General features: G+C 44.9%; 1 protein-coding gene and 1 pseudogene across 33 annotated transcripts in view; one reads left to right on the forward strand and one right to left on the reverse strand.

Moving 5' to 3' along the window:
- Positions 1-17,252, reverse strand: part of Atxn2 (ataxin 2) — a 96,239-nt gene that overhangs the window by 42,814 nt on the left and 36,173 nt on the right. The gene's annotated exons all lie outside the window — the stretch shown is intronic.
- On the forward strand, positions 1,927-12,495 carry Fbxo22-ps1 (F-box protein 22, pseudogene 1; annotated as a pseudogene).

Raw genomic sequence — 17,252 nt, forward strand, 5'->3', positions numbered from 1 at the left:
GACAGGCTCATGCCAACTTCTAGTAGCCTAGGCTTACTGACACGCACCCCGTCCCACTCCTCCTACTATCCCTTGAGGAGTCTAGCTTATAAAAATGTCCAGCACCCCCATGCTCAGCTGACCTTACTGCTCTACAGCTAGGAGTTAAAGAGCTAAACAGCAACAGGGATACACATGGTCACACATCTAACACAGGAATGCCTCTATCCTGCCAGAGACACAAGCTCCCAAACTCTTTGTGCCCCAACCCTTACTACAAGTTGATACAGAGAGTAGGAGAATAAAGTACCATTAACATGTAGAATTATTCTACAAAACTGACTACTCAAAGGGTTTGATCTGGCACTGTCATGCATTAGTATCCCAAAGATCAAGGTATTGCCAAAGTAAGACATGTGGGTGGAAAATTTTAAGCAGAGCACTGCACAGCTAGCTAGCCTGGCCTAACCACCAGCCTTCCCAAATGAGGGGCTTATAGACATGGATGTGCACCATACATACGAGCTGCCTACTTCCCCAGCACCTAAGGAATACATACAGGGAGCCCCTCAGAGACACAGAAGCAGAACGGAACTGTAATCAGATAAAGCTTTTTGCACAGGATCCCATGCTCATCAGGGGTTGGGGATTTGTCTCAGTGGTAGAGCGCTTGCCTAGCAAGAGCAAGGCCCTGGGTTCGGTCCCCAGCTCGGGGGGGGGGGGGGGGGATGCTGCTCATCTCCCAACACCCCACCAACTGGAAGCCACAAATAGCCCTAAATAAGTAGCCTCATTACTTGCTGCTAGCTTGACTCACTCTATTCTACATCATCTGACACTCCATCAACTACTGGTAAAAACTAACTGATAAAGCTGGAGAGATGGCTGATGGCTCTGCTCTTGCAGAAGACCCGGGTTCAGGTCGTAGCACCTATACTGGGAGACTCACAGCCACCTGCAACTCTATTCTAGGAGACCTGATGCCCTCTTCTGGCTTCTGCAGGCACCTGCACTCAGATGAAGATACATCTGAGTAAACTTTTTAAAAATGTATATCCTCGGGGTTGGGGATTTAGCTCAGTGGTAGAGCGCTTGCCTAGCAAGCGCAAGGCCCTGGGTTCGGTCCCCAGCTCCGAAAAAAAGAAAAAAAAAAGAAAAAAAAAAAAAGAAAAAATGTATATCCTCATGTACACTTTCAGGAAGAGGAGAGATTACAACAATAACAGCAAATAGTATTTGTTAGGATCCTGAGATTCCTTTAACCAAAAGACTAAAACCACAGAAGTAGATTCCAAGGCACTTGGAGCAGTCACAGTCATCTCTGTGTAAAAGCTGCAACACTGTTCCAAAAACAAAATCTTGTTAACATGTTAACCACTAGTTTTTCAAAAGCATGCATTTAAGTGAGTAAAAAAATCTATATAAATACAAACTCAGCATAAAAAAACTAGCATTCTCATTCAGGAAGTTAAAACTCAAAGCGGGGAGCTGAGCCCCCAAACTGGGAGACTTAAGCAGGAGGTTCACTGCTATACAATACATACATTAAGACCCTACCTTAAAAAAAAGAGAGAACGGGGTGGGGGTGGACCGGAGAGAGACAGAGAGAGACACACATACAGAGACAGACACAGAGAGAAAAAGGAACAAAGAAAAGGAAGAAGACAACATGGTAAAAGTTAAAAGCATAGAAGACTGTCCCACAGCCACACAAATTATATACCTTTTTTGGAGACAGAACTTTGTCACATAAATAGTCTGGTATGGCAGCCTACAACTCTGAGAGTATCTCTCCTCAGGCTTAAGGAATATAGATGCATGCCACCTTTTCTTGTTATGGGAGAGTTGTGTGCATGGCTATAATGCACAAGCCCCTGCATCACAAGTATAACGGCAAACAAACGAGCCCTCTTTTCTGTTTCAAAATACCTCAGTACACTGCGCATGATGGCACAGTGCCTGCCGTCCCCAGGATACAGCCAGAGTGGACAGGAGGAACAGAAGTTAGAAGTCATGCTCAGCTACATAAAAATCTCCGGGTTGGGGATTTAGCTCAGTGGTAGAGCGCTTGCCTAGGAAGCGCAAGGCCCTGGGTTCGGTCCCCAGCTCTGAAAAAAAGAAGCAAAAAAAAAAAAAAAAAAAAAAAAAAACAAAAACTCCAAGCCAGCCTGTGATAAGTAAGATCTTGTCCCTCAAATAAACAAATCTTCAAAGGACTGGAGAGATGCCTCAGGCACTTAACCGCAGCACATACTGCTCTTCCAGATAACCCAAACCCGATTCCCAACGCCAATCAATGTTGGATGGTTTACAACCATCTGTTAACTCCAGCTGTAGGGGATCCCACACCTATGGTCTACATGGGCACTCATGAGCAGGTGCGCACGCACGCACGCACTTTAAAATAAAGCCAGGAAGTGGTGACACAGGAAGTTAATCTCACCAGGAGATGGAGGCACAGGCAGGTAAAATCTCTGAGTTTAAAGCCAACCTGGTCTACAGAGCTAATTCCGGAACAGCCAAGGCCTCACAAACTGTCGTGGGATGTCTGCCTTTGTCCTGAAGTGGGGTGGGGGTGAGGGAGTGCACAGAGCTTCCCAGGTCCTCCCCATTCCCAGATAAAATATCCCGAATCCACTATCCAAAGAACAGGCAGAAAATTGTCACGGAAGCTAGCTAAAGAGGCTTCTATGACTTACCATAAAAAATTGCTTGCTATTTCATTTTCCCCAGCTTGGCCTTTGGGGGAGGCAGTGGGGGGGGGGGGGTGCCTTTATGCACAGGGCAGAGCCAGAGTGAAAAGCCTAGCTCCAGAATTTGAGGTGGAAAGGTCTTTTTACACTCACTGGGGCCTCCAAATGTTAATCCTGAGACTCTAGAGAGGAAAACCAGTTCTACATATTCAAGCCAAATTTGAAGCAAGCTTTATTTAAATACTAACCAGGAATGACTTTGGTCAGGACCACTCATTATAATTCCCAGTTGAGCGGCCCTGAGACATGTGCTGTAGGGACTTTAAAGGACAAACCCATACAGCCACCGTATTTTTCCATGTGGCTCTTTATGATCCCCAGAATTCTAGGAAGTTACCTGGTCCTTGGGCAAGTAGAGTTTATGGGTTAATTTTGGGGCCTGAGAGATGGCTCAGTGGTTAAGAGCACTGACTGCTCTGCCAGAGGCCCTGAGTTCAATTCCCGGCAACCACACGGTGGCTCATAACCAACTGTAATGGGATCTGATGCCCCTTCTGGTGTGTCTAAAGAGAGCTACAGTGTGCTCACACACATTAAATTAATTAATTGATTACATAAAATAATCAAATACATCTTAAAAATAAAACAAAAGCAACCAAGAAAAGAAACATAGGAGGGTAGGCGAATAGAAGAGCAGTGAGTGCTGTGAAGATCATGATGGCTGTGCTCAGAGCCGACAGTCCTACATAAGCTGCCACACAGGACGTTGAAGGATAATATTGCCTAGTGGGACACTGCTCTGATGGAAACAAAACAAGCTGTCTAAAAACCCAATCTCTGTCACACATGTCGCTGAAAACTTACATCTGATGTGTAAAGGCCCTCCCCACAACATAGTGCATGCCAGAAATACACAGCTCTCTTCTGCATGCCAGCACAGAGCAATAGCACCTGTTTTGTCAGGGAAAAAAAAAACCCCAATAGCAAATATACCATCCATTCTGAATGACTACGTCCACTGAACAAAACACATTTACTATTTACCTGATTAAATGTCAGAAAACGGTTTGTTTTATATACTGTAGAAATCATTAAACACATAAACACAAAACGCAAGGCTCTGAGGGGTACCATCATAGTCAACAGTTGTTCCTTCCACTAGAAACTTTAAAGCAGAGAAATAGAAAGAACTACGACCTCAAAATAAAATCAAGTCCCAGGCTATGTTTGACGTTCACTGGGGCAGGAATCCAGGCCTCTCTGGGAACAAAATTGAGGTGGAGCTCATCTTTAAAGATCATTGCATTAATGGAAATTCTTTTTTTTTTTTTTGGTTCTTTTTTTCGGAGCTGGGGACTGAACCCAGGGCCTTGCGCTTCCTAGGTAAGCGCTCTACCACTGAGCTAAATCCCCAGCCCCGGAAATTCTTAATGGCCAACCGGACTCACTAGCAGTTAGGACATCACCCTAACAAACAATACTGGAGACACCAATTTGTCAAAACTTTCTGGGAAGCAGGACAGGCATCACAGCAAAAATCAGAAACAAAGCCACCCCAAATACCAAGTTTAAAGAGAAATTCAAAGACAACAAACTTCCAATCCACAATATAACAGGACACTACCTTTTTAGGTAATCATGTCTACCTGCCTCCAGAACACTGACTTTAACCCACTAGTGGCGTGCGTGCCCTAGAAGGGGTTGTATAGGGATGACCTTCAGGGGACCTCGTAACCCTAGGACTCCAAACTAAGCCGCAGCCAGGTTACTTTCATGCACTCCTTCACAGCGGGTACACTGAGTGGACACATGGACATGCATATAAGCATATAAGCACTAAGGCAAAGTTTAACCCTCAAAGAGCTATGCACACTTTACTTATGCTCAGTGAAGAAAGAATTCCATGCGCTGGGCTTACTTTTGAAATCTAACGCGTTAGAATTTGTTTTCATTGTCTAAAGTGTATTATGCAGGTTGGAAAGATGGCTCAGCAGTGAAGAGCGCCTGCTGTTCTTGCACTCAGGAGGCAGCTCACAATCTTCTGTTAACTTCAGTTCTAGGGGCTCTAAAGGCCTCTTCTGGCCTCTATGGTACTAGCCATGTACATGCTACATAGAGAGACATGTAAGCAAAAACATATACTTATAAAACAAAACATTAAATAAGTCCTTTAAGAAAGTTCATCAAAATGACTAGAAATGGGCTGCTACCACAAAAATATGCTTAAATATGCTACTGAAAAGTAACATTTTTAGATTTCTTATGTTTTCCAGAACTGAATGGTAAATAAAATGTAATCTTTCTATCGATATGCCTATAAAAAATAATAAATGACTGCTTTGGGTTTGGTTCTGAGGATTAAGAAATCATCTGGAGGAATGATTATGCAGTAAGGACAAAAGAGAGACACATCTTTATCTCTGTAAACAGAAAACTGTCAGGGCCTAGAATAGCTAGCTATGCCCCCCAGCAGACCACTGCTTCTCCAACCATTTCCTCACGCGCCCCAGGAGTCAGGAGAAAGAGCAGTTTGGGGCTCCAGGAAACCCCCATTCTCCTCAGCCTACAGAAACCATGTCAACTGCATCAGCTGCAACCCAGCACATTATTGAGGCTATTTTGGCAAATTAATAATAAAACGTCCGGCTGAAGAGCTACTGTGTGAGCACTAGATCAACAGTGAGTGCAAAAATGCTCAGGAGTCTGAGGAGGAGAGGCTGACTTGGTTTTGAAAGCATGTCTATCATTCTCTGGAGTGCACGGGCTTTTAGTAGACAGCAAACCCGAGGATAAATGAGGCAGATGAACTCAAGAAGGCCATCCACGCTGGGGGAAACAGGAAGGAACGCTGACAAGAAGCCTGTCTGTAAATGCCCTAAGAGCATATGAAGCCTTGCCAGGTGTGGGAGCCACATGCTTTAAGGCATGGTGGTGGTGGGATGTCTGAATTCAAGGCCAGCCAGAGACACCAGTGAGACCCCATCTCCAAAAAAAAAAAAAAAAAAGAGTATCTATTTTGAGGGATAGTACTAGTTTCTCTATCAGAGGACCTGGGTTCAAGTCCTAGCACCCACACTGAGACAGCCATCTGTAACTAGTTCCAGGTATCAATACCCTCTTCTGACCTCAAGAACACAAGGTATATACATGCTGGCAAATTCATACAGGTAGAATAAATCCATAAAACGTTTAAATTCAACTTACTACACTGGCACAGGAACAAGACACCGCAGCTCTGAACAGAAGCAGGCACACAGTGCAGCAACGTGTAATCGGAAATTCATTTTCTACTCTATATGTTTGAGTGTTTGCCTTCACGTATGCTTGCAGCGCCTGCAGCGTCCAGAGGCAGCCTGGTCTACATAGCATGTTCCAGGCCAGCCAGGGCCAGATGAGACCTTGTCTCAGATAAACAAAAACATAAGCATATAAAAGGCACAAAAGGACAGGAATAAAAACCTCCACAGTCTAAACTTTCATAGGTAAGGAACCAAAGAAAAATAGGTGAAAGGGACTTTGGAGGGGTTGGATGGGGTATATAATTTTTGCTAAAGCAAAAAAAAAAAAAAAAAAAAAAAAAAAAAAAATTGAAAAAGCTGAGCCAGGGGGCTGGGGATTTAGCTCAGTGGTAGAGCGCTTACCTAGGAAGCGCAAGGCCCTGGGTTCGGTCCCCAGCTCCGAAAAAAAGAACCAAAAAAAAAAAAAAAAAAAGCTGAGCCAGTTCCCAGTCTGGTCTACAGAGTGAGTTCCAGGACAGCCACAGAGCAACCCTGTCTAGAGAAATCAAAACTCAACAAGGAGGGGCTAGAGAGATGTCAGTGGTTAAGTGAGTTTGCTCCACCAGAGGTCCTGAGTTCAATTTCCAGCAACCACATGGTGGCTCACAACCATCTGTAATGGGATCTGATGCCTTCTTCTAGTGTGTCTGAAGACAGCTACAGTGTACTCTTATACATAAGTAAATAATTCTTTAAAAGAAAAAAATCCAAAAAGAACAAACGAACGAAGGAAAGAAGGAAACAAAAGGAACTCTTGCAGTGTGGTACCCCAGCACTTAGGAGGCAGACGTAGGCCAGCCGGGTATATATAGCAAGTTCAGATTCACCAGGCACACACACAGACCCTATACCAAAATACATAATTTCAAGAAGAAAAGAGAGAGGAGGGGAAAGGAGGGGAGAGGCAAAAGAAAAATTAACTAATGGCAGGGCAGTGAACCAGAATCCCAGCTCCTGACAGATGCAGTGAAGGAAATGGAGCCCTAGGCTATCCTAGGGTACACGGCTTAGACCTGCCCCTCCCAAAAAAAAAAAAAACTTCAAAAGGACAAGCTTCAAACGACTAGTTTCTTAAAATGATAAACATATGAAATCAAATTTTGGAGGAGACACCAAGAAAAGAACGCCGGGGAAATGGCATTGAGTGATGCAGAAATAGGACTACAGATGTACAGATTCAAACGGACTGCATCTGACAGCGTCCTGCTTTGATTCGGTAATGAACTGACTACATTAGGAAATACCATTGTGGTCAGTAAATATCTCTATACAGGTCTGCAAGTCCATTTCCAGAGAGTTCTCTCCTGAGGGCTGGAAGTGAAGCCAGTTAACCCCTTGATGTATTTACCGTATGATGGCATTACCTGGAGGCAGTGCTTAATTAGAGGGAGTGGGTCACTGGGCTGATGTCCTTGCCCTATATGGTAACCTGATTGGTCTCTTCTGCTTTCTGTCTGTCTCCTAGAGGTAAGGCCCCCAACCATCACACAACCCACTGTTCTTCAAAGCTCATGAACCAAGGAGCCACAGTCTGTGGGCTCTGAAACCATGAGTCAGGCTAATCCCCCTGCAATCTATCAGGTTCATCATAGCAACAAGAAACTAACCAAAACCCATGGGGAGAAGAAACAGTGGGTCCTTCTTTTGTCAAGATCCATTCACAACCTAACCATGCAGAAAATGCCTTGACCCTTAGATTACAAAACAATATTAGCCAGAACAATACTTATTCTTTTATTGTGATCACACAATGAAGAGATAAAGAGCTCTAGGCAAAGAAGAATCAAAAGGGTTGGTGGAGACCTTGCTCTGGAATCCTAGCTTCCAGGGCAAGGGACACAGTGCAGCGGTGAAGAGCACCTCATATACTTTCAGAGGGCATGAGCTCTGTATCTGTCTGTATCTGACAGTTCCACAACCTTCTCGAACGCTAGCTCTAGGAGATTCCATACTGGCCTCATACAGGATCACAAACATATACACAATAAATCTAAAAGTAAAAAATATTTTTTAAAAAAGGCATGACTTAGCAGCAGCAGCACTGCACTCCGAGCACAGGGAGGGAAGGCAGCCTAGGGAGGCACCTTGGGCAGTGTGCTCAGGAAACAGGACCTTCTGCAGATGCCACCCGACAGGGTTAAAGAGCAGAAGACCCTATTAAGCTTCTATGGCCAGGAGCAAAGCAAATCAACTCACACCAACCAAATCATTTTATCCATACACCAAAGAAATAAAATAAAATAAAAAGGTTCAACCTTAAGTATCTTCAGGGCAGGTGGTGGGAGCGGGTAAGCGTATGTGCCCTGGAGCATGGCTCTCCCTCTGTCATGTAGCCTCAGAGATGAGCTCAGGTCATCAGTTTGGTACTAGCTGCCTCTGCCGGCTGAGCCATCTTACCGTCTCCCATATCCCTCTTCTTAGGACTTAATGTGGACTAAACCACTTCAAACAGTGTCTGGAAAGAATCAACCTAAGCCAACACCAGCATGCTGTTTTCCTTAAAAATACAGTTTGCTACTTCAAAGTGCCTTGGTTCCTCCCACAGATTACAGACCATCACAAAGGAAGCCCGAGGTAGGACTTCAAGGCATGAGCTTGAAGCATGCACTGTGGTGGAAGGGCGCCTGTGCTTTGCTTCTGGGCTTGCCGTCTGCTAGCCTTGCATAGCCCAGCCACTTGTCCAGAGGTCGCACTTCCCCAGAGAGGGATTGATCTTTCTCCAATCAGCAAACAAAAAAATGCCCATAGAGATGTCCAAGGGCCAAACTGATGGAAGACATTAACTAAGGGTCTCTCTTCCAATATGTTGACCAGACAACCAAACACATGCCAATAAGGCTCTTCTTTCAAATTACTCAGATGCCAGGTGTAGCGTGTGTCTGCGCCTCACTGCTTGCTGTCTTACTCTATACTGTGCTGAAATCATGGGAAACAGAAAGCTAATCTCTCCTAAATGCTATCCAATACTGCTGGCCAATGACGGACATGCTTGTCTAGATGTGAAGTCTTACCTTTACTGTGCACACGCACACTGAGACACAAATCAAGTCTGTCTGGGGTTTTCTATTTTCTGTCTCTAGTGCACTTTCATGTCTCGGAAGGCATGTCCTCCCTGTTGCTACAGAAGAAAACATTCGCCTCTTCTCTTTGTTAAGGCATGGAAGTACAGCACCTCTGGCGTCACATCAGTATACAAACATGACGCTCTTCTCTTCAGAAATCACAAGATCACTAAGAACTGATCACACACTACAATACTAAATATTTCAATTCAAACCACTGAAAAATCTCCAATTTACCAAATCTACTTCAATAATTTTTTTTAATATTTATTCATTTATTTTATGCATGAGTACACTGTTACTCTCAGACACAGCAGAAGAGGGCATCAGATCTCATTACAGATGGTTTTGAGTCACCATGTGGTTGCTGGGATTTGAACTCAGGACCTCTGGAAGAGCAGTCGGTGCTCTTAACCACTGAGCCATCTCTCCAGCCCTTCAATAATGTTTTTATTTATTTAGTATTATTGTTTTTTGCAAGGCTGGGTACTGAACCCAGTCAGGGAAAGGAAAGTGGGTAGCGCTGAGCTATTAAAGTCCTGTCTAGGGGTAACACACTGTATTAAATATGTAAGGTCTTATCTACGTGGGTTTGATTACAAAAACTAATAAAGTATTCTCTAAATTTAAAAAAAAAAAAAAAAAAAAGTCCTGTCTATCATCTGGAAACCCCGCAGCTGGACGCTCCGCACTGAGTCAGACGGCTGTAGTGAACCCTGGGAACGTCATGGTAATGGAATCAGGATCAGAAACTCAAGATCATCCTGGGTTACACAGTAAGTAGTCTGGAATATAGGAGCGCCCATGGGGGTGACAGACCAGACGCTGATACCCACCCCAGTAAGAGGGCTCGGTGATTGAAGGTACCGACCACCACACAATACCATTTTTATTGCTGCAGGGCACTCAGAATTAGTTCCCACACACAGTCCTCGGACATCTCTACAGCTGCCATAGCACCCAGGCCCACATACTTAACAGAGAAATGTAGTGTTTTACATGAAATATGTAAAAACCAGTTAGGCCATTGTGCCTTTTCTAGTACTGCTTAGCAGTCTTAACCCTCCTGCCTCGCCTTCTGGGTAGGGAGGCACTGCCAGGCCCAGAAAAGCCCCTTTCTTGTTCTTAATGCTCTGACCTGCCAGAGTTCTATGCCTGCCAGAGGAAAGGGGGTCCTCACAAACCAGCAGACAAAAGGCCAGGCCTAGAGTCAGCGCTCCCTGCTGCTTACAGATCCTCGTGCAGAGCTCTTAGCTCCTTCTCTGGCACCATGTCTGCCTAAGTGCTGCCATGCTCCCCACCATGATCATAAGAGACTCAACTTCTGAAACAGTAAGCAAACTCCAGTTAAATGTTTACTTGCTTTTATAAGAGCTGCCATGGTCATGGTATCTCTTCAGAGATAGAACGTTTACTATGACGGTTATACACTGGGGAAGAAACATGGATGAGGATTTGCAAGATTCTTGAGGACCCTACTAAAAAGTTGCTAGACACACAGCTAACAAGCACAACTGTCTGGAGCAACACAAAAAGCCCCAGGGCTGCAGTTCATGTGCTATTGCCCATGCTGGGGTGGGCTTTCTGGGGTGCAGCTGCTTTTTTGAGTTATTCCTAATCCTTTTAGGTAACTTCTCCCACTAGGAACCCCAACGAGACTGGTTGGTTCATGAACCTCAGTGCTGTGATACTCATGCAGGTGTGCTGTGTCACCCCCAGAAGGCTGTGACACAACATGCTGCTGGGCATACAGAAGATAACTTCTGTACTTTCTGAATGTCTGACAGTCACTTTAGCAAGTGCTTTCTGGTCACATTCAGCTAATAGTTCATTTGTGTGACTATTTCCACAAGCGTCTGTATTCTCTTGAGTGGTATTTAAATGTACAAGTTTGCTTGTAGTTCCACTGAGTGAAAAAGCTTCACAAAGGTTCTCAAAAGACGAAGAGACCCCTACATCTCACTGTGCTGTCCAGAGCCATAAACAGAGTGACAAGAACACAGCGAGACATTTGTAGCCATCTTTGGCTAGTTCCATTTACTTTAGGGGTTTACGTGTGTGAGCACATGTGAGGGGATACACACTCCTGCAGCAGCCAGCAGGCAGCAGAGTGTTCCTCAGCCTCCTCCTCTGACAAAGAGTCCCTCTCTGCATCTGGAGCTTGGCGTTTCTCCACTAGGCTAGAGGCCAGCAAGCTCCAGCAATCCTCCTGTCTCACTCTACAGTGCTGGACCCCCTGGCTTGTCATACTGGGGTAGGATCCAGACTGAGGTCTCTGTGGTGGTGCAGCACGCACTACAGTCACTGAGTCTCTCCAGCCCAAATCTCCTAGTCTTCATATGGAGTTGTGGTTCTATAAAAATGTTTTAGGGGTGCACTGGCCACTTGGGTGCCTGAGCCTCCATAGGGCTTTTGAGCTGGTAGATGAGGCAGGGAGCCAGCAGGCAGTGGCGGCTCCTCCTCCACAGATCCTCGAGGCCCCTATGTGCTGGGTAACCTTGTGGAGGTGGGGTAACACGTGCTTACCTTCCTGCAGCCAAACCACTGCTTCGGGTAGCCAGAGTGTGCTGCCCGTGGAGGGAGTGAGCGTAGGGCTGCGGACCCACCAAGACCGATCTCCATGGACGGTTCTCTACATGGCAGATTCTGACTTTAATCAGCCAGGAGGAGTGACGTGGCCATAAAAGAGCAAGGAAAAGAACTGCCCTGGAGAAACTGTTCCCCAAGCAGTGTCAGGTCCTTGGGATTGTGACCCTGGGAATCGTAGTGACTCCAATGGGATCAGGCAGCAATTGGCCTCAGGAAAGAGAAATTGGAGAATCTTGTTTTGCTTTATTATTCCCTCAAATTGAAGGAATAGAAATTCAACCCTTACATTTTATTAAGGATCCCAAGAATTTAACACTTGAAAGACATCAGCTTACTGAAGTGGGTCTTCTGGGTAACCCTGAACTCCGAGTGGTCCTTGTCCTTGACTGTAACTGCTGTACTATGGGAGCAGGCAGTACCTGCTTCGGCAGCCAGCACTTTCAGCTGTGAATGCCATCTTGTCTTCACTGACTTGTGACAAGAACTCTCTGGATATTGATGCTACAGGTGTGGCTGGGCTGTCATTTAGTGGGTACCAAATCCAGAGTGCCACGGTTCTCCTCAGAGAGGGTGTAAACAATGCCAAGACCTCTGAGGCTGCTGCCCAGCACCTCAAAGCAGCCAATGTCCTTGAACAGAACACCACTGGCTTCATGTCTGCGTGTGTTGGCCAAGGCTTTCAGTACTACAGAGCTAAGGGGAATGTTGAGGCCGATGCATTAGAAAGATTTTTCCCAGTGTCTCCTTATTTGGCTTCTTTGGAAATGGGGGTATTGGCTGCGACCAATAGTCCCTGGGAACTTTATACTGAGGAGGTGTAATGAGGTAAAGGAGGAGGATCTGTTCCATAGCTACACAACCATCATGGCTCTCGGTCACCTGGGGCCTTGTTGAGAGTAGCTTTCACACTATGTAACTTTGGGGCTTTCTCTTTTTTAAAAAAATGGGAACTCGGGATACAAATATTTTAAACAAAACTAGCTATTGTGTGTTTTGTAGCTTTGAGTGATGCTCTGAGGTCACTCTGGGATGACTTTTTATATAGAGATGAAGGACAGTGTTAACCTTGTGAGCACACAAGTCAAGAAATGAGGCTGCTGTTAGTGCAAGCACAGCCGCTGTGGCTCAACTGCACAGATTCTGCGGCTCCTGCCTAAGTGGCCTGGGAGGCTGAGAGGCCACCAGGAAGGTGGAGGTTTAAGTAGTGGTTGGTGACTTTCAGCAGAATCATGAGAAGATTAAAGAAATGGTTTGAGAAGTCCTTCTCTGCTTTTAAGTTTTTTGTAGAAGCTGTAACAAATTATCACTGACTGTTTACTTTTTTGAGAGTTAGCATTTTCCTCTCTATAGTAAAGAGACTGCAAGGGAACAGTATCACCTAATTCTGAAAATCACATCACCATATTTTGGTTTTATACCAATAAAATATACTTGAAACCCACCCCCCAAAAGTTTTAGGATACTAAATATCATGAATTCAAAAACATTATGAGCCTATCTATTTGCTATGTGCCAAGCAAGAGACTATGGTAGATAATGAGAATTTTTTTTTCCCCCGGAGCTGGGGACTGAACCCAGGACCTTGCGCTTAAAAGTCAACCAAACGGGGTTGGGGATTTATTTAGCTCAGTGGGAGAGCGCTTGCCTAGCAAACGCAAGGTCCTGGGTTCGGTCCCCAGCTCCAAAAAAAAGAAAAAAGAAAAAAAAAAAGTCAACCAAACAAACAAAACCAAACCAAAACAAACAAACAAACAAACAAAACAAAAAAAAAAAAAAAAACAAAAAACCACAAAAAAAGAGACATGGTGGCTCATGCCTGTAATCCTACTACTGAGGAGGCTCAGACAAGAGAATTGCAAAGAGTTCACAGCAAATCCAAGGACAGCCTTGGCTACAGAGTGAGGTCTTGTCTAAGAAGAAAAAAAAAAAAAAAAAAGACATTACTCAGATTTAAGACCTCAGACTATAATGAGAAAACCATCACCCTATACAACCTGGCCTCCGAGTAGTATCATGGGCACTGGGTAGGGGCATGTGAGAAAGCAGTATAAAGGAGGGAGACAAGCCAGTAAGAAACACAAACAGAGATGGATCAGGAAAGCAGATGCAGGCGCTGGTAATCCAAACAGTCTCAGTGTGGCCCGAGTCTGCGAGGCCCAGAGGACCTGCTGAATGGAGGGTCCACACACCTCAGGTAGGACTGTTTGTATGGGGCGGGGGGGAGGGAGGGGACTCTTTTCAGGGAAAGGGGACTTGAATAATTTGCAGGCAGAACTGAAGGAGTCAGTAGTAAGTAGGTAGAGTGCGGAGTCCAGAAACAAGTGGTATAAAAGCCCGAGAGGATGGCCCACGGCTAACAGGCTGAGTTCAACACCCAGAGCTCACAGGTGTCATCCTCTTCCTTCTACACAGTAACACACACACACACACACACACACACACACACACACACACACACACAACATACACTTAAAATAAGTAAAAGCAAAATGAAAGATTGGAGAGGGGTAAGAATGCTGTGGGCAAACAAATGGAGAAGTGGGTTTGTTGTTCCCTCCACAACGCCAGAGAAAAGAGAATCAAATGTGCAGAGGAGGAGTAAGTGGTAGGTGTTTGTAGTTACTCCAGAGGCCATTCCCGACAAACCCCTTGCTCATTACTTTTTATGAAAGTGGCGTCTAGTGACCACAGTGATTCTTTGGGCGGCCTCCAGTCGGAGTGGTCATAAGTAAGAGGCTGAATGAGACGATACGTGTCATACTGGAGCCAAGCATTGGTGCTGAATGTGAGATGAGACTCAAAGCATGTTCTGCTATTGCACCAAACCAGAACATCATGTAGCTCTTTTAAAACATCACCTCTAAATAGCTCCAATGCGGAAGGAAGAATGATTTAGGCTAAGGCTTGGCAAGCTTCCCCGTCAAAGGCCAGAAGAGGTATATCTGCAGGGCCTGCTGTCTGTTATTAAGGCTGACTGACCTCCGGCTCCACAGAACAGCAGCGACAGCCAACACATGAATGAGGAGACACAGTGCTGTTACAATCCAACTCTGTGTACTACTGGGTCCATCTGCTGACCTGCTATCCTGGCTGGCTAAGGCCACACAAAGGCACAAAGCAGTAAAGCACCAGAGACAAGCAAGAGAGAAGCCATATAAATCCAACACACAGGGAGGTCATCAAAACAAAGGACACAATGCGAACATTAGCTGCTCTACCAGAGGATCTCTATTCAAATCACAGCACACACGACAGCTAACAACTGTCTCTAACTCGTTTCACACATGATACAGAAATATATATGAAGGCCAAAAATCCATGCACATTAAATTATTTTTAGAGATTTGTTTATGTATGTGAGTGCTTTATCTGCATGTACACCTGTGCCAGAAGAAGGTATCACAACACATTATTCCCATGTGGTGGCTGGGAACTGAACTCAGGACCTCTGGAAGAGCAGCCAGTGCTTTTAGCCTCTGAGCCATCTCTCCAGCCCCCATAAAAATTATTCTTAAAAACAGGAGCTAAAGAAGATAGCTTAGTGCTTAACAGGGTTTTTCTGTGTGTATCTCTGGCTATTTTGTAACTCATTCTATAGACCAGGCTGGCCTCACACTCAGATTTGCCTGCCTCTGAATCCCTAGTGTGGAAACAATGACTCTAAAATATGTTGAAATCAAGCTTCCAAACAGGGCCACCAGAGCTGGCAACCTGAATTTGAACCTCAGGAACCACACAGTAGGAGGAGAGAACAGGTTCCACAAGCTGTCCTCTGAGTTCCACTTGTACATCAAGCACACACACACACACACACACACACACACACACACACAATAAATTTTAAAACAACACACTGAAATAAATAAATAAAGTATGTATCAGGGTTCAAAAGCCACATTAAGTTTACTTGTGGTTTAGTTAGCAGGGAGTGGTGAGTCCTGCCTGTTCTACATAGTAAGACCATGTCTCAAAAAAAAATGATTTTCTTTTTCCCTACAAAAGCCAGACATGAAAAGAAGAAAAAGAAGAACTGGAACCACACAATAATCTGTACCTTACGCTACCTGCGATGGCTTTGTTTTGGTTGTTCTTGTTGTGGTTTTGAGACAGGGTCTTGTCAGTTATACCAATCTGACCTAGAACTCAATGTATACATATTGTGATATAACCTTGACCTTATGACCTTCCAGCCACAGCCTCTGCAAAATTAGGATGACAGGTGGAGACACCGTGCTTTAGCCTTTGCTTTTCTGTGACGTATCCTTGGTGTTAACAAAGAGCTGAACGGTCATTTCGGTGTTCATCACTACAACACAACGGGAGGACGGATGCGAGTTAGGGTTAAAGAACTGGGCTCTGTCACTACTTGTCCACATACTCAGATGCGTCTGTTTTCTTACCCAATAACAAGTAGATAAAAACCATGCCCACTTTAGAAACTCGTGATGACAGTAAAAAGTTTATAGAAACCACAACAGGCCCTGACCTGAGGACTAGAGATGACGGCTCAACAGTTAAGAGTAAAAGTTAAGAGACCTGCACACACCGGATGGCTCACAATCACCTTTAACTCCAGGTCTAGGGATCCAATACCCTCTGTAAGCCCACATACCAATAAACAGAATTTAAAACTAAAAACTTGTTTTAACAGTCTCCACTATGTAATCTTAGCTATCCTCAAACTCACTATGTGGACCAAGCTGGCCTTGAACTTGGGAAGATTGCCTACCTCTGTTCCTGCCTCCCAAGGGCTAAAGGTGAATCACTATGCTCAGCTGATTTTTCCTTTGAAACAGAATTTGGGTTGTTTTTATTTGAATGCATTGGTTGTGTCAGGAGAGTGTGAGCTGTTGAGAGGGCAGCTTGTAGAGTTGGTTCTCCTCCAGTGTGTGGGTTCCAGGGCCAGCAGCAGACACTTTTCCCTTCGAGCCATCTGACCAACCCTTAAAGTGCTGCAGCTTCAGCTTGGTTGTTCCATGACTTTCCCCTTCCCCACTGGTGACCGACCTAGGATCTCATGCCTTCCACTCAAACACGTTTCCCACTGGTGCTGCTGCTGGGATTTTTTGCTTTTTATTTTCTTAAATAAAAATTCTCGGGGATCAGTCTTAGTTAGGGTTTCACTGCTGTGAACAAACACCATGACCAAGGCAACTCTTATAGGGACAACATGTAATTGGGGCTGGCTTACAGGTTCAGAGGTTCAGTCCATTATCATCAAAGTGGGAACATGGCAGCATACAAGCAGAAATGGTACAGGAAAAGCTGAGAGTTCTACATCTCCATCTGAAGGCCACTAGGACTGGCTTCCAGATGGCTAAGATGAGGATCTTAAAACCCACGTCCACAGTGACACACTTCCTCCAGAAAGGCCACACCTCCAAAGGGTGCCACTCCCTGGGCCACATATTCAAACCATCATAGGGTGGGTGGGTGTGTGTGGGTGTGGTTGATCCTAGAAGGAGTAAGATCTCCTAGAAGTAACATTACAGGCAGTTTCAAGCCCTCATGTGGGTACAGAGAATTGAACCTGATTCCTCTGGAAGAGCAGCCAGTGCTCTTAACCACAGAGCTATTGCTCCAGCACTGTCAGTTGGTTTGTTTTTGGTTTTTTTTTTTTTTTTTTTTTGCTTTTTTGAGATAAGATCTCA

Source organism: Rattus norvegicus, chromosome 12 (assembly GCF_036323735.1).
Source record: "Rattus norvegicus strain BN/NHsdMcwi chromosome 12, GRCr8, whole genome shotgun sequence".
NCBI lineage: Eukaryota > Metazoa > Chordata > Mammalia > Rodentia > Muridae > Rattus > Rattus norvegicus.